Source organism: Grus americana, chromosome 3 (genome assembly GCF_028858705.1).
Source record: "Grus americana isolate bGruAme1 chromosome 3, bGruAme1.mat, whole genome shotgun sequence".
Taxonomy (NCBI): domain Eukaryota; kingdom Metazoa; phylum Chordata; class Aves; order Gruiformes; family Gruidae; genus Grus; species Grus americana.
Genome location: NC_072854.1, coordinates 76,807,657 through 76,832,668, shown reverse-complemented (window position 1 = coordinate 76,832,668; position 25,012 = coordinate 76,807,657).

Here is a 25,012-nt window from a genome sequence, read left to right as displayed (position 1 = left end):
CACTGTAACTTTCTGGTGATCTCTGGAGGGAAAGTGATTATTTTTAAGACTGACCTCAAGGTCCAAGTTTTCTGCTGGCATATATATGGCTGATTTATACAGTCAGTCACGCCCAAGCATCTATGCACAGCAGGTGTTCCTTAAATCTGGTCTGGAACAGTGCTGCAGTTCTGACCAGTGGATCTTTTGCAGGGTTCATCATTTTGACCTAATATTTTTCTCACATGAATACTTAAAATATTTGTATTATTAGTTTATGGAACATCAAAATCTCATTGCCATAAAAATGTTGCCAGCAACACTTCTTAAGTAATTTAACAGCGGGACTTCAGACCTCATCTTTAATCTGTGATTGCTGTGGTGGCAGCTCTAGACAGACTCTTTATTCTCCTTGCACAAAGCCCAGAGTTTTTATGAAGAATCCTCTGTAACAAGGCCTTCTCAGATCCAGGTGTCAGACTGAGTATGTGGTAGGTGACAGTTATACCAGAGGTAATAACATCTTTACAAGATCTTGTTTGCCTAATCTTCTAAATACTAATAATGTACATATGAAAAGCTCCAATGCGCCATCTATTATTATGCAACCTGTACATTGAATTCCATTGTAATGATCAGATGCTGCCTTTCATCTTCAAAGAGCTGGGTAAATACCAAGATTTTTAAATACTGGCTACAGTTGGGCTATAGCAGACATGACTAGAGAGGCATTGTGCTGGGCAGTTGTGATGGGGGACATGGTGGTGAGGCTTTTGGGAGTGGAGTGATGCCCTGCAGGGGTTCCCGTGCCCACCTACCACCAGAGCTGCAGAGCGGAGAGTGGGTACAATGATTGAAGTCTCTTCTCCAGACCAGCATGGAGGAGTTGGGAGCACAGAGCTTCCTTTAATCATCAGAAATCCTCCCTGAGACACAAGCCGCTCCCTCCCATCCCAGATGCAACAGCACAGCCTTTGCAGCAGCCAAGCTCAGGTCGGCAGCTGAACCCTTTGAGCACTGGGACTGCCCCTCCTGAGCCCCCCCCCCAGGTCTGCCTTTCCCTCTGTCTTCCTGAAGCTTGCTGTGATGGACCTTGCCATGGGAGTTGGGAGGGTACCCAAGCATCTCATGTGGGGTGGAGAAGGGAGATACATGAGAGACAGCCCTTCACTACCCCTCCCTCAGGCCTATGCTTGTACCTTGTCATTAACCTTTGGAGACCAATGTATAACCAATGGATTTTCCAAATCTAGGGTTGATTGTTGCCCTTATTCTTCTGGAATAAAGGTTCTCTTTAAGACTCTCAGAAATACTGCGTAATTCAAGTCAAAGCAAGTTCTTACTATGCCGTGATAATTCAGAGCTAGGCTAAGGATGCATGGCTGTGATAGTCATAGCAGTATAACTCTGCAGTGATTGCTATGGTGATGACAAAATGAGAATCTGGCTTCGAGGTTGTATTTTTAATCCTCTTGGACCCTTGTCTACACAGCAGTTATTTAAACATAATTCTCATTACTTATTCGTGTCCTTAATCTATTATTACATTAATTATACAAATTTTATGGTTTATGAAAAAAAAAATGTCCTCAGTTAGGATATCTTAGTACATTTAATCTACATGCATATTTCTGTATTCACAGCCTTCTGTGGCTCTTACTGATCAAAAACAATAAAAAATGTATAAACTAAAAATACTCCCTTGGCCTTAACTTACACTACTTTTAATTCAATTTTAATTATTAATATTATAGTTGCTCTTTTCATTTTTGCATATTAGAGTGTGTGGAGGCCAGGCTCTTGGCCTTGGTTTTCTGTCTTGGATCTAAATGTTTAGCATTTTCAACCACTCCTTTACCCTTATTTCACCATTTTTCCTTGGGCTTGACTAGGAAATATCTTGTTGGCATTTCTTACAGATGTTGCTGTGTTGTTACCATCTGTGATTAAGACATGGTGTCAAGAGCCTGAAAAATAGAATTCAGGAATGAGCCAGACAAAATCACGATGCCTGAGGGAGGTATTTTCTGTTATAAATTATCAAGGTGCTCTCCTTATTTTTGAGCTGCAATTCTACGGGGTGTGCAGGACAGAGATGAGCCAAAGTTTTGGAATTATTTTTTTTTTAATCAGCTAGTTGTTGCCTTACCTATTCACTTGGCTTATGAGCAGGGCATACCTTTCAGGATGTACACATCATCTGTTGTACCTTGCTGCCGAGTGGTCAAGGATCGCATGTTAGTAATGCTTCTTTGAAGGCAAATGCCACCCAGAGAGTACTAAGAGGTTTTTTCAATGGCTCAGAGGTTTTTTGATTTTTTTATTTGAGTCCCTGAAGAGGAGGGTATATGGAAGGAGGTGAAAAGAATGAGAGTCAGAACAAGAGATAACTGTGAAAGATACAATACATGGATTTGTATTTTCTGTAGTAGCACAGGTTCTATTTTTAACTCTACCATCCCCATATTCATTATGTATCCAAGAGATACAGAGTTTCATCCAATGCTTGTTTTTGTCAGGATTCTTAATGTATGCCCTTAGCACATCCTTTTTTCTGTCCATTGTTGAGGGAGGGGTGTAGGTACACACACATATGTACACACTCTGCATTTGCAGAGCTTCTGGTTATTCCTTTTGTCAAATTACAGATAGATGCAGCAAGTTGCCTGAGGGAGAGAAACAGAATAAAAAGGAGGGAACATAGAAGGGTAAAAAAACATAATATATAAAGGTTGGGTTGGTTTTCTTTAAGGCTTATAGTTGGCAATAGATCACCTAGTTTAAGGGTGTTATTGGGGCCAGGCACTTGAGTGGGGTGTGTATGGACCAGAAAGGCTGGCCCTCACACAGCTCACAGATTTTTCTGTCTCTCCTCTGGGGCAAATGGGGTGAGGGCGGTTCCTTAAGGTCTTTCCCTGGAGTACTAAGTGCTCTCCAGATAGCTTGGACCTGTGTAAGTGGATTCTGTTAAATCTAATAGGATTTTCTGCTTTTCTGTCCTTCTTGCTAGTAATTTTTCTGTGTGGAAAACGTCTTCCTTCCTTGATTAGAAGCTAATTATTACAATAAGAACTATAAAGATGGAGATTTTACTAAAAACATTGGGGGAAAAAATCTGATTAGTCTGACTCTCCTTCTTGGTCACTGTTTGTAGTGATGCTTTTCATGAAAAGCAGTATGCTGCAGCAAATATTCTGACAGCAGCTGAGTTTTACTGTGCCCCTTTGGCAAGACAGGGGAATTATACCTTGATGTCTGTCTTTCATAGTATGGAATAAGCTCACACGCACATGAATACAGAGAAGAAAGGATGCAGTAAAAAGTGCTAATGTATGACAAATGAGGAAGAATACTTAGTATTAGACACTTTGTGTGTGTTTTCTACAGTATATTCTTGCTGAAATGTCTCACATCTAGAGTTTTCCTTGGGAACTCAATAGTGGGGGCAATATCTAGCCTTTGAAATTCTTCACTGCCAATGAAGAATCGGGGAGAGGATGGTGCAGGGAAACTAATCTTATAGATAATTTTAAATGTCATCCTGTGTTAGTTTTCAGAACTGCAAATAAATAGCAGGAAGTAATAAACACAGTAAAAATAAGCAATGATGGCTTTTGGTTCTCTAATCTCTCCTTGTTTACTGATAGGCACCGTAGTGAATCCAGAGAAGGATAGGATACAAAATACCCAGATATTATTTCTTCTTTTTTGTGCTATATTATATTCATATTATTAGTCTATTCCTATTTGGGTTACTGTTTAACTAGGGAAAGCAGAGGAAACAGGAGAATCACCCTCCATCTACTATACATGAAATTTCTCTATTGCAATGTCGTACAAAAAGCTGAAATGTCACTAGTACTCTAGAAAATTCACTTGCTTTTGCCATTAGTAATGATGATCATAGATATTTGCTATAATGAAGCTGTATTTTGTAATTTTGCTGCTTTCTTCTGCGTGTCATTTCTACAACAATCTCTGTTCTCTATGTTGAACAAAAAATCCCATTTGATCATCACCCATCACCTTCTCTTTAGAGGCATTAGGATACTCTGCTGAGCCCTCTTGGGGTTTTATACTTGTCTGAGGACATTAATTACATGAACTAACAATTTTCCTAAAGGGAAAGTGATAGGAAAATCTCTGATTTATTTTTTTTTTCCCAAAAAAAGTTTAAATGAGCTAATGAAAGCAAATACAACCTCTTAGTTGTTACACCATTTATTATTTTCTCCCTGGTCTGGAAGGGAGTTTTTCTGTTGATTTCAGGTGGTTAGGGTAGGAGTAGATAATTCCAGGCCCCTGAGGGTTCCCTGGAACTAGTCCTTGACATCAGCACTAGTGACAACAATGTGTCACGAATGTCCTTATTTGTGCTTAAATTTTCAGCTCCTTTTATTAATAGTGTGACAAATGTTGATTGCCTATGTGTGGTAAATAACATAATATGCAATTACTACCTCAACCAACTGATTGTTATGAAGTTTAGAGGCTTAAGATGGAGATATAGGTGCAGTTAAGAAAAAAAAAAAAAGAGGGGGAGAGAGAAATAAAAGCTTTCTGCAATGTCAAGAGCCACTAAAAGTATTTTATATATCACAGCCATCTTGCCCAAGGCACAGCAGGAGGCATTGACCCATCACCAATGAGATCATGTGTACAGCATTCAAGCATTCACGATGCGAAATGTCTTTGCTTCTCTCATCCTGCTTTATTTCCCATTTTCTCCTTAAGAATGACACAAAATTTAAAAAACAAACAAACAAACAAAGCACCTCCTGGTTTTATAGCTTTTCTTTTTGTTTTCATTTTTCCTTGTGACTCAGTCCTCTGAGGGAAGTAGCTCATTTTATTTACTTTATTACCATTCCTTTATGTTAACCCAGGGCTCAGCGGTGCAAATATCCCAAAGGACGAGTGAGTTGGAACTGCTCTTTTGAGGACAGATCAGGAGAGGTTTCTTGCAGGAGTCAGAGCATCACCTGGAGGTTGCAGGCACAGTTTCCTTCCCTCCTGCAAGCCAGGCCTTGTTGGTGGCTGCTACTCAGTGATAAGCCTGACTCCTCCCAGCCTTGTTCAGTGTTATGTTTACTGCCAGGGTAATTAGCATTTAACTAATGAAAGTATTCTTAATTCTCCACTCTGTGACTCAATCTTGCTGCCATTAAATGCTTGCTGGGGACAGGACTGGATCCCATCACTTGATTCTGCAAAGCATTGAGCATCCTTGTTTGCTTCACTGTAAGTCAGCTCCCCTCAGAGCAAACCCCAGAAAAGAAGTCCACTGGGGAGGTTCACAGCTTTGAAAGAGTTAATTGATCTTTGTTTTTACTAGACCACAAATCTTAAAATTATATAGCTTCTGCCCATTTGGGCAGATAATGAAATTAGGCCATGGGAGTCCAAGGTGGGAATGGCACTAGACTCACATTGAAGCTTCTACAGCAATTTAAACCCCAAATCCTTTTAACAATTGCATGTTCTCTGTGTCCTTTCTTACTGTTAGCTTCAGATGTCAAAGGCTGTGAATCCACATGGAAAAATTAAAAAAAAAACCCTAACCAAACAAGCTTGCTTTTCTGTAATATATTTGAAGTCATAGTTTAATGTATATCCTATTGTTGCAGATGAGCCTTGAAGAAAATGTAGCAATTAAGAATCAGAGTTTTGCTGTGTGCTCCCAAACAATGCGCTATTTAGCCTTTCATCTAGGCAATGAGGAGTTCAAAATAACTTACACTCTTTATAGCTGATAATTTCTTTCTAAATTCTTCCATCCTTATTCATACTGTGCATAAAGTCTAGCTCCTTGAACAGCCGCCCTACTTCATTTGAATAGGTCAGTTCATCAAATAAAGTGTAAGGTGCTGAGCAAAGCAGATCAGAAACCGGCTGTGTGGGTAATGGCTATCAGTATCTGGTCCTGATTTTCTATTAGCCAAATCATTAAATTGGTAAAATGTTTACCTTTAAAAAGCCACGGATGTATATGTACAGTGTAATCCAAGTTGTTTAAAATACAGCTGTCACATGTTCTGGCCTTTTAGGATTTCAGCTTCAGCCCAGCCTGCAGAGAGATGGCCGTCGGTACCCATGTGGGCCATCCACTGGGACTGCCCACGGCTGCGTCCAGAACCAGGGCTGCCGCGTCCCTTCTGGTGTTTTACCAGGGGGACCGATCACCGCGGTGTCGGGACAAGGTCGGTCCCTGCCTGGACATCCCTGCACTTCACAGCACGTGAGCACAGGCTGACACTGATTTCGGTTTCTGTCGAAAGGGCTGGGCTGTAACCCCTGGCTGCTGCTTGGGGGTGGAGATAGACCCTTCCCATCACCCTGCCAGTTTGTCTTCTGCACCGGCCTCCACATCCTTGGATTCGAGTTTTCATTTCAAGCCCATTCAATAAAGTAATGGTTGTCTTTGAGAAGGATATATCTGCTAATAACCTGAAAAATCCAGTCACAATCAGAAGCGGTCTGCAAAGGGATATAAGTAACTCCCCCAAACACCACAAACTGTCCAGCCTTTACTGCAGCTATTTCTTGTTGATTTTATAAGAACCTCTTGAAAATTCAGTCTCGTCCATTTTCTGGTTATATTGGTACTTTTTCTACATAAAATTGGGCATCCCTTTGGAATTCTGGGATATACATTTTTAATTTTCCAATTGATTTGGACTACAAATTTTTAAAATAAAATTATTACCATCAGTATTTTGTGTGATCACATTAGTGATGCTGGCTGCATCCACTGGCAGTTTTACAAAATGCTCACTGCTTGTGCAGTTAAAATATTTTCCTATAGAAACCAGCCTGTGTTGTGTTTGGAACACTGCAGCATGTTCAGTGGCACTTGTAAAGGAGGTTGTACTCCTGATTGATCTGTAAGACGTCCAAGGTGCTTCTTGATCAATGCTGAGTCAGGGACGCTTGGGCAGCGGCACGTCCACCACCCTTTGACCGCTGATAGCCAATGGAGGTAGCGCTGCTGCTCCATCCTTCCCCACACAGCAGATTTCGCTCGCTGTCTCTCGAGCTAGTTGCTTTGCTGGCACTGCCGGAGCAGCACTCCTGAGATGCTCGCTGCAAGCACCTGATGAGTATCAACCGTCGCGTGATAGTACAGGACATTTCTGGTGCCTGGGTCTGAGCAGTGGGATGTTTCACATGTTCCTTGGGCTGACTGACGGTGTCTGCAGCATGTCTCCTCCTCCTCCTCGCACCCACATCCCATCGCATGGGCTGGGAGGTGGGACTGCCAAGGTTTGCCTCGTGGTGCTGACTGAGTTGTAAAACAAATTGTGCTGGAAGAAAAATAAGAAATAGGCCTAATGACATGAATTGAAGTTTCACCAGAGCACTTGTTAAGTGGGTCATGAATCAAACACAACAGGGGCTACCGGCCATTCTTTTGCTGTGGTTAAAGGCTGCCTTTTAACTCCTCAGGTAAGCTGCATATCAGAGGCTGGACAGGTGGGGAGGGTGAGGGGACACAAATGACCTTATCTGAATTCTTGATTTAACACCCAAAGCTTGAAATCTCACTTATCAAAGACAGATGACTCTGGCAAGATCTTTGTTAGAGTCTGCAATCACAGCAAACAAGTGCTCAAAGCCACGCACACTGAGAAAATGTTCATTTCAGAGTGGACTAGACTGAAAATAAAGCAGTCAAGCAGAGCTTTGGAACTACTTGCTGTTGCAGGAATAAAAATTTTCTCTGGCAATGTAGTGTTGTAGCCTCATGAGAACAGACCTGGCATCCTCTCATTGCCAGTCTGTTATATATTTGGTTAACACTTTCATTACAGGTCTAAATTTATGTATCCAACAGACAAGCCAAACCATTTAGTAACTTGAGACCAGAATGGAGACCTGTAATGAGCTTAAATATTATATGATCAAAAGTGTAAAGAATTTGTGATTAGTTGTTTGTTGCTTGTTTTTTTGTTTGTTTGTTTGTTTTTAAAAAAGACTTAAAGCAAAGTGTTTCTACTCTATTGTTCTCTAAGCCCCTGGTTTACAGTCAGAAACGAGTCATAAGTTCTTGGAGGGGTACATAAAACCAGTGACAAATTATAGCTAGATATGCTAAATGCGTAACAAGCTTGTGGCAATATAAACCCTATTCTTTTCATTTTGCTTCTAAAGTTTTGGTCTGCATAAATAAGTTCCAAAGGGAAGCTACAAACTCTCACAAAACAGGGATAATCAGCCCTGTAATCATCTGATCCCTAGTTAAGCATGTTACTCATTGAACTGTTGACTTCCTGTGGAGTCACTACAAACCACCATAATTTAAGGCTGAAAGATAAAATTAAGCTTTATTTCCAGCTTTCCACTTTTTCAGGAAACGTTCTTTTAAGCGTGAAGTTTCTCAGTCTCTCTGCTTAAAACCCACAGAAGTCTCTTAATTTTAAAAAACATATGTTCTTCACCAAAGTGTTCAGAATTATATATTGTTTGGGGGAGGAAGTATTAAGTCCTTAATTTTATAATCTAAAGCTCTAAGTGAGCTTTCTTACAGAACGCTCTGTTTGAAGTAGATGTGGATTTAAAGCAAAAGAAAAGTTCATTCTTCTATTTTTCTCTTTCCTTAAAGTTGAGGGGGAAAGCTACTTGAAATTTTGTCACATAACATCAACTAGCAAAAAGTATTTCCCGGATGAAACGAAAAAGCTTACATCTCAGACTTTTTTCTGTGTTATCTGATACAAAAAACTTTGAATCAATGTAGAAAGGGGTTCTGAATTGTTGAGTTTATCACTCTCACTTGTTGTCTTTCATTCTGCATGAAGAAATGAGTTTAAAAAAATCCTGGCTGAATAGCAAAGTTGATACTTTTAAAGATCTCTCACAAATTTGACAAATGTAATAACTGCTCTGCTACAGAATGCAGTGGATGCGAGAAGTTTCAGAAGCCAGCGCTTAATGAGGTAACAGTGGAAAACAAGAGCTAAAAGCCAGTGTCACTCAATGGAGATTGTGTGTTTCTATGGATAGGGAAAAAGTCTATAGGCTGGCTATTTAAAATTAATTCTTCACTGTTACCTGCAGATGAAACAACTATGGCAATGTTCCTACCTTATTTTAAGGGTTAAATGCTCAGAGACATGTATTTGACCATTACTGATCTGCCATATGTGATTTCTTTCTTGGTTAGATTTGATCTTGCTGGTCTGTCCTTTCATCTCTTTAAGAAACTATTGATGTCTTGCTTCTCAATCCCTACTTCCCTAAATTTTTGGTTTTTCTTCTATGTTCCCACAGTTACAGATATTAAGTGAGAATGATGAGAAGAAAACAGCTGTAGAAATGTGTTTGAAGTGTTTTTTTCCAATGCAGTGTAGGTATCTGATGTGAGTGTCCTTCCCCTCTTCCTAGCCCAGGCAGTGCTGTGGTAGGACTCATTATTTATCTTCATGTACTGTCATTGCTGCCATTTTTCTTTTGATTTATTTTTTTCATCCCTAAATTGCAAGTGGCTGTAGTTCATTGCATGCAGTTTCTGGAGTTTGGAAGTAGAGAGGTTTTCTAGAAGCAAGGTGACCTGTTGATCTTCGCCTTGATCTCTGCATTTTCCTTTGTTTTTCTCATTTGTAAGTTGTTGTTTCCATGATGTGGAAACTGGGGCTGGGGGAGAAAGAAGGAAAGAAAATACTTTTGACTCATCTGAGTTATTTCTAACTTCTGTTTTTAACAGCTTTCTGGACCTGATTTTCAGGAAGGGCGGGTGTCATTATTGTTTAGATGTGTACTGCTTGGCTTTTTTTGTCTGTAAGAAATAGTTGTATTTTCTTGAATTTCTTTTCAATTATTTACTATGCCCCTATACTATTATTTACTATGCCTCTCACAGATATATCACATCAATGATGTGGCACGTATTGGAATTCTTGCCATATAACTGTAACTCTCACTGAAATGAGGAACAAGATCTGGAAGATCCTTTTCTTTCCTTCTGTTGCTAAATCCATGCAGCTTTGAAGACCCTAGTGACAAAGACACTCTACCTTTTAGATTTGAGAGCTGGAGCGAAAGCCTCCTCTCCGTTCCTTGAGGAGTAATCCAATTACAGAAAATGAGACACTGAATAAAAGGAGTAGGAGAAGGATTTGGCCTGCTATAAAGCACTGAGGCAGATTGTCCAGTGATCTGTGCAGTGTTCCTTGGAGATCTTTTAACATATAGTTTTATCTTGTTATAGGATAGTTTACATGTATGTTTATGTGCAAAAATTGGGAAAAAAAAAAGGGTTAGTAGATCTCACAAAACAGGGGGAGCTTTGACTGCAATAACAAAAATACTAGAATAATGTGTTTCCTGATTTTGTGGTGTAATTTGGTGTGTTACAGCTACAGTTAACTTTAAATCAATATAACTCACCAAAGTCATTAGGTCTACACACATGTGCTTGGTATGATTCACTGTCAACTGCCTGCCATGCAACAGCTCCAGCACCATTATTCAAGCACAAATAGTCCTGAGTGCGACTTTTTCTAAGTCTACCTTTTTCTAATCCCTGTACCAACTCACAGATTTATCTGAGAGGTAGGAGAGGGAACTGCCATCTCAAAGTCTTGTTCTAGGGAAGACAGCTTCAGTCGTAAGGTCTCTGTAGTCCGGCGGCGATCACGCCATTCCCATCAGATGCTGCAAGGCTTGATGACCTTGCCAAATTGGCATTGCGGGTCCTCATCTGTGAACCTGGTGTGCTGGCTGCTTGTTGCATCCAGCTTTCAGAAAGGAAACAGATCTTGAAACTGCTGGTTTGTGATGAATTACATGGACTAATGTTGCACTCTGGATTACAGTCACTGGTGCGGGTTAGAATTTCTCAGGATGATGACAGCTAGATGTTGATGCTTTTCTCACTTTCTCTGCTAATGCTAGTATAGTACAATGGCAAAAAAAAAGTATTGGCTCCTCCCACGCCTGTGCTCCCTGCAGCATTACAGGGCAGACAGAGGATGCCCTGGGCAGTTCCAGTGTGGAGGGAGCAAGCTCCTCACAGAAACGATTTTGAGTTGTTATGAGAGCCTGCTGTGTCCTTTAAGAAGCACTGTAAATATTTTGTTTTGGCAGCCAGCTGTTTAGGTTGGAAGATGCTTGCTAGTATTCACTGAAATGGCAGCCAGGAAAAGAGACTTTGTTTAGAGGTTTCAGACTCAGAGCATTCTCTGACTCTTCCTTCGAATATATCCAGCCTGAGATTCAGTGCCTGAGATAGAAAAGACTATTAAAATAAACAGAAGGCACCTCTGAGCTATTACTGTTATGTCATAAATCAGTAAACAGGATGAGTTTTTACTTTCTGTCTTAGCATCAGGTTCATTCAGTATATGGCTGTTACTGCGTGCACAGGAAGAATGCACATACTTCCTCAAGGTACTAATTGTCCTGCGTTGGAAGGCCAACCCAAAAATTAATCTGTAGTATGATCCTAGCAACTGAAAGGCACAGTTTTATGCTGGAAAAACAGATTTCCAGTGTGCAAGATGAAGGAGAATTGGATGTTGACAAGTGGATATACTCTATGGCTGCATGAAGGTGTGAGGTAGGGAAGTGAACCTGAAATTACGTTGCTGTTCTGTGAAAAGTATGTAGTTTTGATTAGATATCCTTTTAGACACACAAACTTATGCCTGTCTACTTTTTCCTTAACATGCATCTCCTCTAAAATAAAACTTATTTATGCTCTTTTGCCATTAACTTTTGACCAGTATAATTATGCAGTTAAGTATGTTCAAGCCTGTAGCTTCATTAGAATAATTACCAATGGAAAGCCAAAATGATGATAAGCCTGCTAAAGAAGTGTACTCAAGCTTATGGAACAAAAATGATGTGCCAGTTAAAAATGGACATTTTTCTCCTAAAGTTCTGATCTCCTAGCTGAATTCAAATTATCACTCTAATCTGGAGAGATGTATCATGTTATTTATATCCTTTTGATAAACCACCAAAATAACCTTTGAAAATCAGATGGCTTGTGCCTTTAACAACCTTCTGAGACTTTCCCTAAAAATAGTTTACAAAGCAACAGAGTCAAATTGTTGGGGAATTGCACTCAAATGCATTAGAGAGTCTATTCCTGTGGCAGTTAAGCCAGCCAAAGTAATAAATATAAAATGGTAATTTTTCTCCAGGAGCTGCGCTTGCTGCTCCCACATGATTTCATTCCCACCCCGGAGTAATATAACACTGCCTGCTCAAACAATCTCCCGGATTCATGGAATAAGACAGCATGTGGTTGCTACTTTGTTAAGTGTGCTCAGAAAAGTCGACAATTACAATTAATCCACCTTTTGCCTGAGAGCATCCCATCATGATTTCCATACCACAAATGTCACTGGATTTGTTTAAATTGTAAGGAAATTTAGACCAAGCAATGGATCAGAAGACTATATGGATGTATTAAAGAAGAAGTGAAAACATTGGCAAAATAGGATGTAGCTACATTTTCGTCCTTAGCTGTATATTTTTGGACCAGTTTCTAAATAAAGGGGGGTAACAACCAGAGTAAATATTGTAGGTAGACATTCAGCAAAGTGTTTTAGTTAATTTCACTTCTTTTTTTGTCTGATTAATTAATCAACCACTTCTTCCCAATAACGGTCAACCATGGGGATTTCTGTTAATTTGAGGGTCTGCTCTATGCTATCTGAATTTTGTGGGCTTCACTCTACTTGGAGGAAGTAGTCTGCCCCACTCAGGTTTTCCTTGCTGAAGGGAAATTTTGGGTTTGACCTGAAGGTGGCCAGAGGCACACTGGAGCTATAGTTCTTCTGTGTTGACCAAATCATCTGTGCAGGCAGCTGGTACATTGTCAGAGCTGTTATTTTGGTTTGAGTGCCAGCTTTTATGTTAAGACATAATTCCTGAACTCTTGAGAAATGCTTGCAGCAGTCGTCTCCTGGTTAATTATCAGCCTATTTCAGGGTATCTGGTGATATTTGCCATTATATGTAAAGCGCCTAATGTTAGCAGGTTAATTTTTCTTCCATGGGTAATCATCATCCAACCCTTTGAAGTCAGAGATGACTGCAAGTGATTATCATCTTTTTGTTAAGGTGCTTATCAGAGATCTTGGCAGCTCAGCCATCATGACATACTCTATTCTGTTCTTTTTTCCTCATTCAACCAGACTGCATCTTTTCTGAAGCTCCTTCTGCTGAAATATATCACAGGAGCCCCATAGCCAGCACCTTGTGGGAAACGAAATCCAGTTGGGAAGAGAATATAAGCATGGAAAGCAGAGTACATATATTATTTCACAGGAATAGTTTAAACATACATAGTTCAGGGTTGAAAACGAAACACTGTGACCCGAGATGAAAACATAAGGGACACACAGGAAAGTGCTTGGGGACAGTAACTCTGGGTTTTCATGACCTGTAATATTGAATCAAGCATCTTAGCCTGCTGTCTTTTCAATAGGTGGATTTTGTTTGTTTGTTTGCATGTTCTATGTATGTTTTTTTCTGAAAATTTACTTTGCAAGGATTCTGGCTTTTTTTCTGTTTCTTAAATCTAGTAATCCAAAACACCGTGAGGCTGTCAAGTGTAACCAGGTATTATTCCTTGCTTATTGTCTCTATTGTGATTAAGGGCATGTCTGCCTTGCACAATGGAGCATCCTCCAAAAACCTGTCAATCAGCTAGCTGAACCCATGAAGCAGTATACAGTTTTTGGATTGCACTGTGGAAAAATGAATAGCTGAAGAATACGATACCTGATCTACCTCATCTCCCCGAGGAGATCTATTCTCTGTCTCCCTGCTTGGAAATGAGCGCAGTTTCAAGATTCACACAACCGTGTTTAATTTGATCACCGAAATTAGAGTCCTGGCTCATGTTTGGTGGTGGATTTAACCATAACTTACAGTGCGATTACTATCGACAGCTTCCTACCCCATGTCTTCAAGAAGCTACCAGGAGCAGGAAAGGCTAAACAGTGGGTGTGTTAGCTCATGTGCCACTCCGTTTCTCAGCTCAGCACGTTAGCACAGGTTGTGATTGGCGATGGTTCATATTCAACAGGCTGAAAATTTCAGCAGGTCAAGAGTTGGATATATGTCCTGTTTGGCCATCTCTGTTCAAGGATGTTAACCTAGGATTTTGGTAGGCAAAGACTTACAGGGTATAAGCGTTTCAAAGAATCATAGAATGGTTTGGGTTGGAAGGGACCTCAAAGACCATCTAGTTCCAAGCCCCCTGCCATGGGCAGGGACACCCTCCACGAGACCACATTGCCCAAAGCCCCATCCAACCTGGCCTTGAACACTGCCAGGGATGGGGCATCCACAGCCTCTCTGGGCAACCTGTGCCAGTGCCTCACCACCCTCACAGTAAAGAATTTCTTCCTATAACTAATCTATATCTACCACCCTTCAGCTTAAAGCCATCACCCCTTGTCCTGTCACTCCGTGCCCTTGTAAACAGGCCCCCTTCAGGTACTGGAAAGCTTCTATAAGATCTCCCCACAGCTTTCTCTTCTCCAGGCTGAACAATCCCAACTCTCTCAGCCTGTCCTCACAGGAGAGGTGCTCCAGCCCTCTGATCATCTAACTCATCTAACCCTCTGATTCATCCAACCCATCTACTGAATATTAGTCATCACCCTTTCTTTTTCTGCCTGGGCCAAGGACATGTCACCTCCTTCCAAAGACAGCTGAAATGATTAGATAAATTCAAATGTTTCGTAGCATGGTGTTTTCTTTTTCTTTTTTTTTTTTTTTTTTCCCCATCTGACTGGTTTTTTAGCCACTTTGATTCTGTTGCAGATTACAAAGACTGAATCTCGTTTATCTTGTTACACCATTAGGTGTATTAGCAGGATAAGTTAGCATGCTGCTGAGGGTAAGCCCCTTCTGGTTCCTAAGCTAGTTCATTTAACAGTGGTTCAGGTATCTGCATCCTACAATGTACTTCTGCCCTCAGTCCTTACACAGTAAATGGGTTGTTTCAGGTAGAGTAGCTGGGAGAGGTGAATTTTAAGAGTAACCCATTGCATTGTGATTCTTCATGGAATATCTCATAATTAAACCACTTGTTACTATCCGTGCTGCGTTCTGGGAAGAAGGGTATCCAAAGTGCTCATGGAGGAAGCCCACTGCTGCTTAGAAGAGCAGCAAATTAACACTTTGTCACTAGGGACTTGGCATCCCTTGGGGAGCTCCTGTCAAGTCCTCAGACATCACCTCCTTTGCTACAATATATTTACTTCACTCTGCAGAAAACTTTCAGCCTGCCTAGAGAAAGGGCTGCACTCAGTGGCTGCAGTGTTATTTTCTTATTTTCTCAAAGGGTCTCTGCATCACCTTGGGGGAACACCTTGAGCCACCTGGCTTACAGGACCCTTGTTAAAGACCTCCTCTTCTTCCTTAGGATGATGTTCCAGATTGTTTTCTGTTTCTGTCACATCTTGTTTTCCTACCCTAATCAGTATAGTCAAAGTGCCTGCAGATTTTATATGCCATAACTTATCTTTTTTTTTTTTTTTTTCCCAAAAAATGTTTTTGCCCTGGGCATCAAGAGCTGTTTTTTTGGGTTTTTTTTTTTTCCCCTTTTGCCTATCAAATATGTGTGCCTGAGGGTTGCTGAGGTGATAGTAGGCAATTCAAAGGAGTTCTGCAAGCTTTTCACCTACCTTGTCACTCGGAGCTGCTTTTTTTCCTTTGCTGGCTGGACAAATAAGTGACAGCCTAAAAAGTGTCTCCTCAGGTTGTTTTGGTTGTGATTTTCCATGGTGCTCTGAACTACTGTTTGCTGTGCATTTCTGTACCTGTATGATTTTGGTGAATGCTATGTGGCTAATAACCCATCTATTATATTTTTTTAATGCGTATAGAAAAACAAGCCACTTGTTTGCAAGTTTCATTATGGTTTTTCTTCATGAAACCATAGGAAAGTTGTTTAGAAATGAGAAACAAATGCCTTTTAAACCCTAAAGCATCATTGTCATCCACGAAATGTGGTGGCCTTAATTCACTGATGGTTAATTATTAATTGTGTGCATTGACCTCAAACCCCTGTGGACTTTGCCTCGAGTGACTAAGCTTTTTGCATGGCATGCAATTTGCTGACTTTCTCAGTTTCCTGTAGTTGTCTACTTGCAAGTCTATGCCCCTAAGGTACTCCCCGGAACAAAGGTTAAACTATAACGTAATCTTCCCCAAGTAAGCAGGCGCCTGTGATTGGGCTGCTCGAGAAGAGGATGTGAGTTTGTTTTCATCAGTTCCCACGCAGACACGAATGAAACCGTGTCTTTGGTCATTCCCCAGGTGTGTGTGCCTGCTTGCATATTTTTGAGAACAGCAGCTTTGACAGGACTGCCTCCATGCCGCCTGCCAAACCCCAGGGAGAGTCAGTGCAGCCTTCCTGCAAGGGAGGTGAGAGCTTTCTATCTGCCTGATCACCTGTGTGCACTGTGAGCATAAGGGCATGTGCCAACCCAGTTGCGTATTAAGAAAAACAATTCATTTTTCTTGTATTATTAACTTTAGAGGTGCTTAGGTAACTTTTCAGAACAGAAAAGGGACATTAAAAAAAAAAAAAAAGGCTTTCAAAGGTATCTGTACTTGGGATCCATAGAGTCCTTAATTTTCAAGGAGGAGTCAGACTGGCAATCACTTTGTATCTTCTGGAGAATTCTGGAAAGTTGAATGGAAAATTTTCCTTTTTTTTTTTTTTTTTTAAAGTTCTGAGGACAATTACAAATTATTTGATTTGCAGATATATGCATTTCTAAATGATCCTTTCTAAAGCTGACACAACTGACCTGACAAGTGAGAGAAAGCTCCTTCAAAATATGATGCCACTTCTCAGCCAAGCAAACAATAGTGCTCCAGTAGCTAAAATACTCTAATGTTTCTATTGACCACTGCAGGACTTGGCTGTGCTCAGTGCTTCTACTGGCCTGGTTTATCTTTGTTATTGGAGTGCTAAGGGATTATTGTCAGAATTTTTCTATGGAAGGGAAACATCTCCAGTCCTATGGGCTCTAGAGTCCCAGTAAAGCTTACGTTGTGCTTAAGACTCCATGTCATTTAACTCATTAAGTTAAAGACACAGCTTCTTTAGTAATCTGTCAGTTTTGAGACACCTGTGTGGTTCCTGTAGCATGTGACAGTATTTCAGTAAAAATGCTGTATTGCTAGAAGGGCATTGCTGAAGTGCAAAGAAGTTGCCGTGTCTGATCTGACACTTGTAGCTTGGTTCACTGGCTTTTTTAAGAGGCTTGGAAGTTCAAAACATAGGTAATATAAAGTGATTAAAAAACAAAGAAACAAACAAAACCCCCAAACCTCTCTATGCATCAACATTTTTATTAGCCTGCTTTACTATCTTTGATTTTAAATTCTGCTGTTTGCTCCCAGAGACAGCTCATACCATCTGTAGAGATGGAAGAGATGTCAGCAGTCTTGCCCTCAGGATGTGCTCTGTGCATCCTAACAAGTCCATAAAGAGTATAATAAAAACTTTGAGGTATTCACTGAGTTTTACATGATGAGAAGTTAAAAAGAAAGGGCTTCTGCAGAACACTTGTCTTCACCATATCTTTCATCAAAGAACTGATTTACAGTGGTACCATAAGTGTTGTGCATTCCAGGTTAAAAGTATGTTGCTCATGCACAATACAGTTTTCAAATATTCCGAAGCTCATTAATATCAATAGATAATAACACACATTATGGCACTTATACTCGGAGAGGGCAAAGTCAAAGTTAACTTACTGCACCATTCTGTGGCTGTGTTTTCCAGCTCAGCTAGGTATGAGCTTGGTGCCGAGTCCTCTCTCCAGTTAATGTAATTGGTTTTCTTCACAGTAATTCACTGCGATTGCTTTACTTTATTATAACCTTTGTGCTCTGCAAATAGTCAGCGTCCATAGGGAATGAAGCCATAGGAACACCTGCAAACCCCCTCTCTGCCACCTAGTTTGTCTTCTGTCATCTTTCTACTTTCTTTTTACCTAGAGTTTAATTCCACCCTTGGCTAAGGGTTACAGGTTTTATCTTGGACCCCTGCACCTGGACGTGAACAGGTTGTGGATCTGCCTGTCTGGCAATATGCATCAGGCCGGGTTGCACCTCGAACTAGACGTTCAGAGATGTGTGAAGGAGCCAGTTAATAAAGCCATTTCCTTGATAATGGGTTTGTACATAGAACTTGCCAACATACTTCTATAAAGTTATTTGCTATTAAGAAAATCCTGGAATGGATCTTCTGTAAATTCCAATATATTAATTCAGCTTAAAACTTCTATAGTTTTTCCCTAGTCTCTCCAACCTGTGCCCGCTGTCTTTTTTTTTTTTCATCTCAATTTTCTGTGCTGTTTGTGGTGAAATAAGAAAAACACTGCAGAATCTAGTTACTCATGATGACCTTTGTTCAGACACTGTCTCCTGCCCCTTAGTTTTATTATATGGTCCCTGGGTTTCTACACGTGCTGTGAGACTGCTAGTACAAATATTGGTTCCTGGGAGAATGACCTTCTGAAATGTAAATCAAGTGCATAGACGCAAAACTTCCCTGCTAAAAAATGGGAGGGTGTGAATAGGTACATTCCTCCTTCCTCCCCTCATTATAGAGCTTTCTGCCATAATACTCTCCCCAAGAAAAGTGACTATGTGTAAGCTCCCATCATCATTATACCATGAGAAAAATGTGTTTAACAGCAAGCATTAAAATAAGCAGTGTTTGAGGAAAGAAATGTGGCTTTACACAGTTCTTACACTGTCTCAATCACTTTTACCTGTTGGAAGTAGCATTTATTAGTAGCTTACTCATTTGTTTCATTTTTAACAGGAGTTTTCACAATCATAATGAAAGGAAAAATTGTAGAGAAGCACGCAAATACTAAGATGACTTTTCCTATGTTGTTTGGAACTGCACTGTTAATGTGCTGTTATACAGTGGGACAGAAGAAGCCTCTTTGTACAGGCTTAGCAAGGTTGTCATTTGCTAATTTTTTTTCCTCCCTCCTTGGGGGCTGTGAGATTTGTCTCAGACTGAATTGTCAACTGATACGTAGTGCTAAGCACTGAGGCACATGCTTTGTAAAAATTCTGCAAAGAAGCTCATACCATTCACGCTGTTCTAAGTACAGCCTGCTTTTTTTACAGAGGGCAACTATTTAAAGTGGGCCATAAAATTGTCATGAGTTATAAATCTCCAGAATTAGTATTGTAGAACATTTAATCTCTAGAGAGCCAGCAATATCTGTAATGGGCATAGCCATATTCTATAAGTGACTGCATACAAAATTATTTGTGGGATGAGCAATCACTTATAGCATTGTGCAGGTAACAATTTACTTTGTAAAGACCACCCAATTTCACCTGAGTTCTTATACAAACAGAATCAATACCTTCATTGGAATTTAAATTAGACTGTAACCAGACGTGGGCCTGCAGGAACTTAAATTCATCAACTGCAGCCCAGCCAGATGCACCTAGACTGCATCATTTAGAGTCAGATATGACTGTCTCAGTCTCTGTCAATTCCAGTGATGTTGGTTTAGTGACTCAGTTGTCATTTCCTCTGTCATCATGCTGTATGGTGTGAGCAGCCAGAGGGGGAAAGAAATTGCTGCATTTCATTGAAGCTTACTGTTCATCCCTTCTTTAGTCTAAACCAGGTATTTTACAGTGCAAAAAACACGATGCCTCACTCATAGTACTTCACAGCACCTTTGTATTCAGACTGAGTTGTGGGACAGCTGTAATGATGAGTGGGCTTTAATCGTGAATCCACAAAAATCCTGGGCAAATAAACTGACAGCAACAATTGTGTACGAAAATGTAATACAGATTATGAAATGCCTTGGCTCTAGAAAAGCTCTTGCAGTCAGGTTACTGCTACAACCCTAGTTTTCAATGTTTTTTTTCCCTCACTTCCAGCACTGTTGTCAATATGTCTGAATTCAAACACCTGCATCTTGGCAGGATCATGGCTCTATCTTTTTTCTCTGGTTTGTTCTCATGTTTCTCTTTAAATATATTATCATCACATTGTGAATGAGCTGACATCATAAAACAACCTTAATATTCCTCTTGCTGACAACAGTGGTAGAAAGGCTGGCAGTTCAAACTGCCCCGGTACTCAAGAAAACTGATTTGTTTTCTTTGTTTTTTGTTTTTTGTTTTTTAAAAGACCATTTGCCCCTGAGAGAGCATTATGGCCCAATCCCAAATGTTTAACAGAGCAAAAACACAGAAGAAAGCGACACAGAAAACACACTGCAAAGGCAGTGGTGGCATTTAGTGAATTCTTCATGAAGCCGAGGAGGAAGCAGTGGTGGAGGCGAAGGCAGCCAGGGGATGACTCCATAGACCATCCCATGGTCTTGGGTATTTGTGATGCATTCCTCCGCCCTGACGTACCATGTGCTGGCTGCTGCCAGAGGCTGGGGCTTGACAGGCCAGTGGCTTGATCTAGTGTGGCAATCCTAAGTCACTGTGCTGTAGCTGACAAGAAAGTACAGAACATCCCTGCCAAGGACTGGTTTCCACTGAGCTGAGGACCAGCTTCCTGACATGTACCTTCCATCTCCTACAAAGTGCCACAAGATGTCATTTTCAGACAATTTCTTCTCTACTCCTTTCCCTCATTGTAAACAACTGAAAATAAAGAATCTTAAAATACTATTAAGGCAAGATTTTGAGACGGGAAGAGAGAGATTGTTTTTGTGTTACAGATTCTGTAAAGAAAAATTCTTCTGAAAAATTCCTCAATTTTCAGAAACTAGGAATATTATGAGAAACTGGGACTGATTCTTGAAAAAAAAAAAAAATCCCTGTTGTTATAGTTCCTGCAGTTGAAAATGCTTCTATGAGGAAAATGTATGGCCTAAGCATGAACTGGCTGCTAAAGTGAGAAAAATAAACTTATCCCATTTCTTCATTAAGACACTGTTTTAATTACAATATATGAGAGAACTAGCTGCAGATGTCGCTGCCATTATGTCAAAGAAAAAACTAAAACTCCAATCAAAAAACTTTGAATCCAGAAAGCAGGGAATCATTCCCGACAGATCAGATATTTTTATCAAGCTTTTTTTTTTTTTAAAAAGAAATAAATAACAGGCAACAGGATCCATGTTCGTTGGCCAATACATATTGCTGTCAAGTCAGAACTGTCATGGTCCATGGGGAATTTGCAATGTCTCTTAACTCAAATCAACCATCCTCTGTGAGACTAAAGCATCTTTGCTGCTTAGATAAAAACTTGTGTTGTTTTCAAAACATTTTTGATAGTCTTTAATATTAAAACTATGATTCTAAGAAAAGTGAAAGAGTATTCTTGCCAGTGAGGAAGGAATTTATGCCCTGAACACTGTAATGTGAAAATACCAGTATAATGTTTCGATATGGAAAGCTTTATTTTAATTCGCTTTTTAAGAGGTCTAAGTTGAGCCAGAATGGGATGAGCAGCACTAGGCAACTTCTATTTTCTGTTAATGATGTCTTTTGCAATAAACACCTACATATTAAGTTTCTTCCTGTAAAAAGGGAAAAACAAGTTGAACTTCACTTTTGTTCCATATTGTGTTGCCCTGTTCTTTTGGTGAATGGACCCTTTCTTTTTATGTTCTTTTTTCTTCACAGTTTCAGGTGTAAATAACAGATAGATGAGTTTGTAATTACAATGAAGTGTTCCATTGGAATGATTATTTCTTTTAAGTAGGTTGCATTTCATGTCTGATTTGCCCCAGCAACATAACCAATAGAAGGCAGCAATCACACTCTTCAGTCTGTGTAGTAAACCGGTGTGAAAAATCTCCCTTACATTTACTGAACCATCACATGCAACTGAGCTCTGATCCAGCTTTCTGCACTTATATAAAGAGTGCTATTGACTTCAGTTTTACATCAGATAATATCCCTCTGCCTAGCTGGCCTTGTTACCTTCAGAGTGACTACACAGGTGTAAAACTGGAAGAGAATTTAGTATGTGTTTTTAAAAAGTGGCAAAGATCAAGAGAAATTAGAATGAGGTTTTTCAGCAACATCTTCTACTGCACCATTTTCGTATATGAGGTTTGTTCTTGGCCTTGATATTTTGTACCTTTACCTTCTTGTTTATACTGGTATTTCAACCAAAGGCAATTATACATCGTGTTTAAGAACTAGTCTCTCAAGGACAGCGTACAGGAAATGGATAATAGATTATTTTTCCATTAAGATAATGGAAAAAGGGTTATGTTTGTTTTGTTGTTTTTGTTTTTTTTTTTAAAAACCAAGATATCCCACTTAGATTTGCAATATTCCCTATGCTTATATAGGCACTAAAAGTCTGAACTGAGAAAAGAAAATTAAAAACATTAATTTTTTGAATCTGTGGCTAAGAAGGAATGAAAAATAATTCATATTGCTTATCGCACAAATAAGGTCATCTTTACCCTCCCATTTGGCTTTCTTCTCTGCTACCTGACTATTTTCTTTCTGTATTCAACTTTGCTCTTTCATCCATTACTACTAGTTGAAAACCATTTCTTTAAAATATAAACATAATACTAGTAAGGATGAAAAGTCTGCTATAATAACTCCATTTGTCCTGGAGGTGATTACAGCCAGCAATAAGGAAAGAAAAGGGAAAGGAGATGAAAAAGGTATACAGTTTGTTGCCACAACATAAGGAATGATTGTGAAAGACACTTAAATTAAAATGTTCCTCTAAATAAGATTCTGCATTAATATGATTCCTGGAATCCCCATATCCTTATATCTTTCTTCTTGTCCTCTTGGAGATCATTTGAAACAATGCTAAACTCCCTTTAGCAGAAAATAACAGTCTCAGGTACACCATACATCATGGTGGTAAATGGATACCACTGCTTACTAACTGAGGAAACTTATCCAAGTCACTACCCTAGTTCTTCTCCCTCCACTCAGAGATTAATAATCTACATGTATCACATCTGTCTAGAGAATGTTATTTAAGCTTCCTATAAAATTACAGAAGGGTCCTATAACCCTTTTCCTTGAGTTTCCTCTTCATTATTTTCCCTTATAATTGCCCTTCCACCTTCTCTTTTTGAGTGCCCTCATTCTGTTTCCCAATCTCATATAATCATAGAATGGTTTGGGTTGGAAGGGACCTCAAAGACCATCTAGTTCCAACCCCCCTGCCATGGGCAGGGACACCCTCCACTAGACCACGTTGCCCAAAGCCCCATCCACCCTGGCCTTGAACACTGCCAGGCATGGGGCATCCTCAGCTTCTCTGGGCAACCTGTTCCAGTGCCCCACCACCCTCACAGTAAAGAATTTCTTCCTATAACTAATCTAAATCTACCCTCTTTTAGTTTAAAGCCATTACCCCTTGTCCTATCACTACATTCCGCAATAAACAGTCCCTCTCGTTCTGCACAAATCTGGAAGTATTTCACACTTCTACAACTGGCTTCCAAGCCCACTTCTAAAGCTTATAAGTAGTAATCTGTGCATTTTAACTTTGGTGTACTTAGTATGAGCCAAAATCAAGAATCCTCTTTAGCTTTTCTGCCTCTTCATTGCTTTTTTGCCCCATCCAGAACGTTGCATTGTGTATGGAATTGATTGGTGTTTTGTGATCCCACCAGAGAGTGGAATGGCAGCATTTCTGGTCAAAAACAGCTCCCTGGCAGGAGGTCTGCATGTACATCATCTCAGCTACTGGATGGGGAGGCTCTAGATAGTGGTATTGTATGTGTATGTGTATATTCAGAAAAAGTAACTTTTTTTTAATGCCCTTCTGAAATGTTCTTGTTGGCTTTGCTTTTAATTAGCACCCGAAATGCAATTACTGAAATAATAAATCTCAAAGTATATTTAGTTTTCCAGTTAGCAGCATTCACCTCTGTTAAGACATATGAATGGAATAACCTTGAAAACTGCTGTTTTATACAGACAAATGTATCACAGGGATTTTTCTTGTACTTCATATGGTATCTAAATTATTAACTTTCTTGATGAGGTTCATGGAAATTCTTTCAATAGGTTGCTATGACATTAACCTTTTGTGTAATACAAAAATTACATTTAATGATATAATTATGTTTAAATGAAGCCATTTTTAATTTCTTTGGCTCTAATTTGATGTTGCTATACTTCAGCTTTGGAATGTGGAAATGGTGAAATGTGTTTGTGACCATAGGCATGATTCTATGAACAAAACAGATAAACCCACCTTTTCAGATCTGAACTTGTCTTCCTCTTGCAGACCGGAGTTCCTTGCCATCCTTGTCCTTTTGCTTTGTCTTTCATAATGATATATATAAACATTTCCTTTCAGAAAACTGGATATGCTAACAGGCATTTGAGTGCATAGGAATTTCATATCCAACTACCTCCTATGTTAGGTCTCTGTATGCATGTGCTCATAGGATAATTTACTTATATCTACATGAAGGAATGATAATTAGTGCAGTGCTCTACCCGTCACAATTATTCCTGGGTTCTTGGGTTTGTGCTAACTTGGAAACCATCCGCACAAACTCCTGGGAGGAAAAACTACAGAGGACTGCAGAAGGCAAAGATGCCACGCTGGCTTGAAAGTCCTGACCCCCAGATCACTGATGGGTGAGAGTCTGTTCCGGAGCTGAAATAGTTCTGTACCTGTGCTGCTTCCTGTGCGTGTGCTGCTGGCCACCACTGGAAAGAGGCTAGGGGCCTAAATGAACCTTTGGCATGACCCAATGTACTCATTCTGTTTCACATAGCTTCTACTACAGAAGCTAACTCCTTCAAATACCAGCTTAGGTATTTCTGTATGGCACTTTGCCAAGTAAATAGGCATTAAGTGAAGCGTTCAGCTTGCTAAATCAGGTCATGGTAGGTTACATCATGAGAGATGTAATAATGAGAAAAGACCTCTCATTGCTTGTAGGTCCACCTTGTCCTTCACTGAGATGCAAGCAAAAGGCAATCTTTTTATGAAACTTGATCTTAAAACAAAGAATGTGTGGTCTTTCTCCCGTGCTGCTTGGCATCTGACACAATTCTGCTTGAGGCACAGGTTTAGAAAGTAAAACAAATATTTGAGGTTT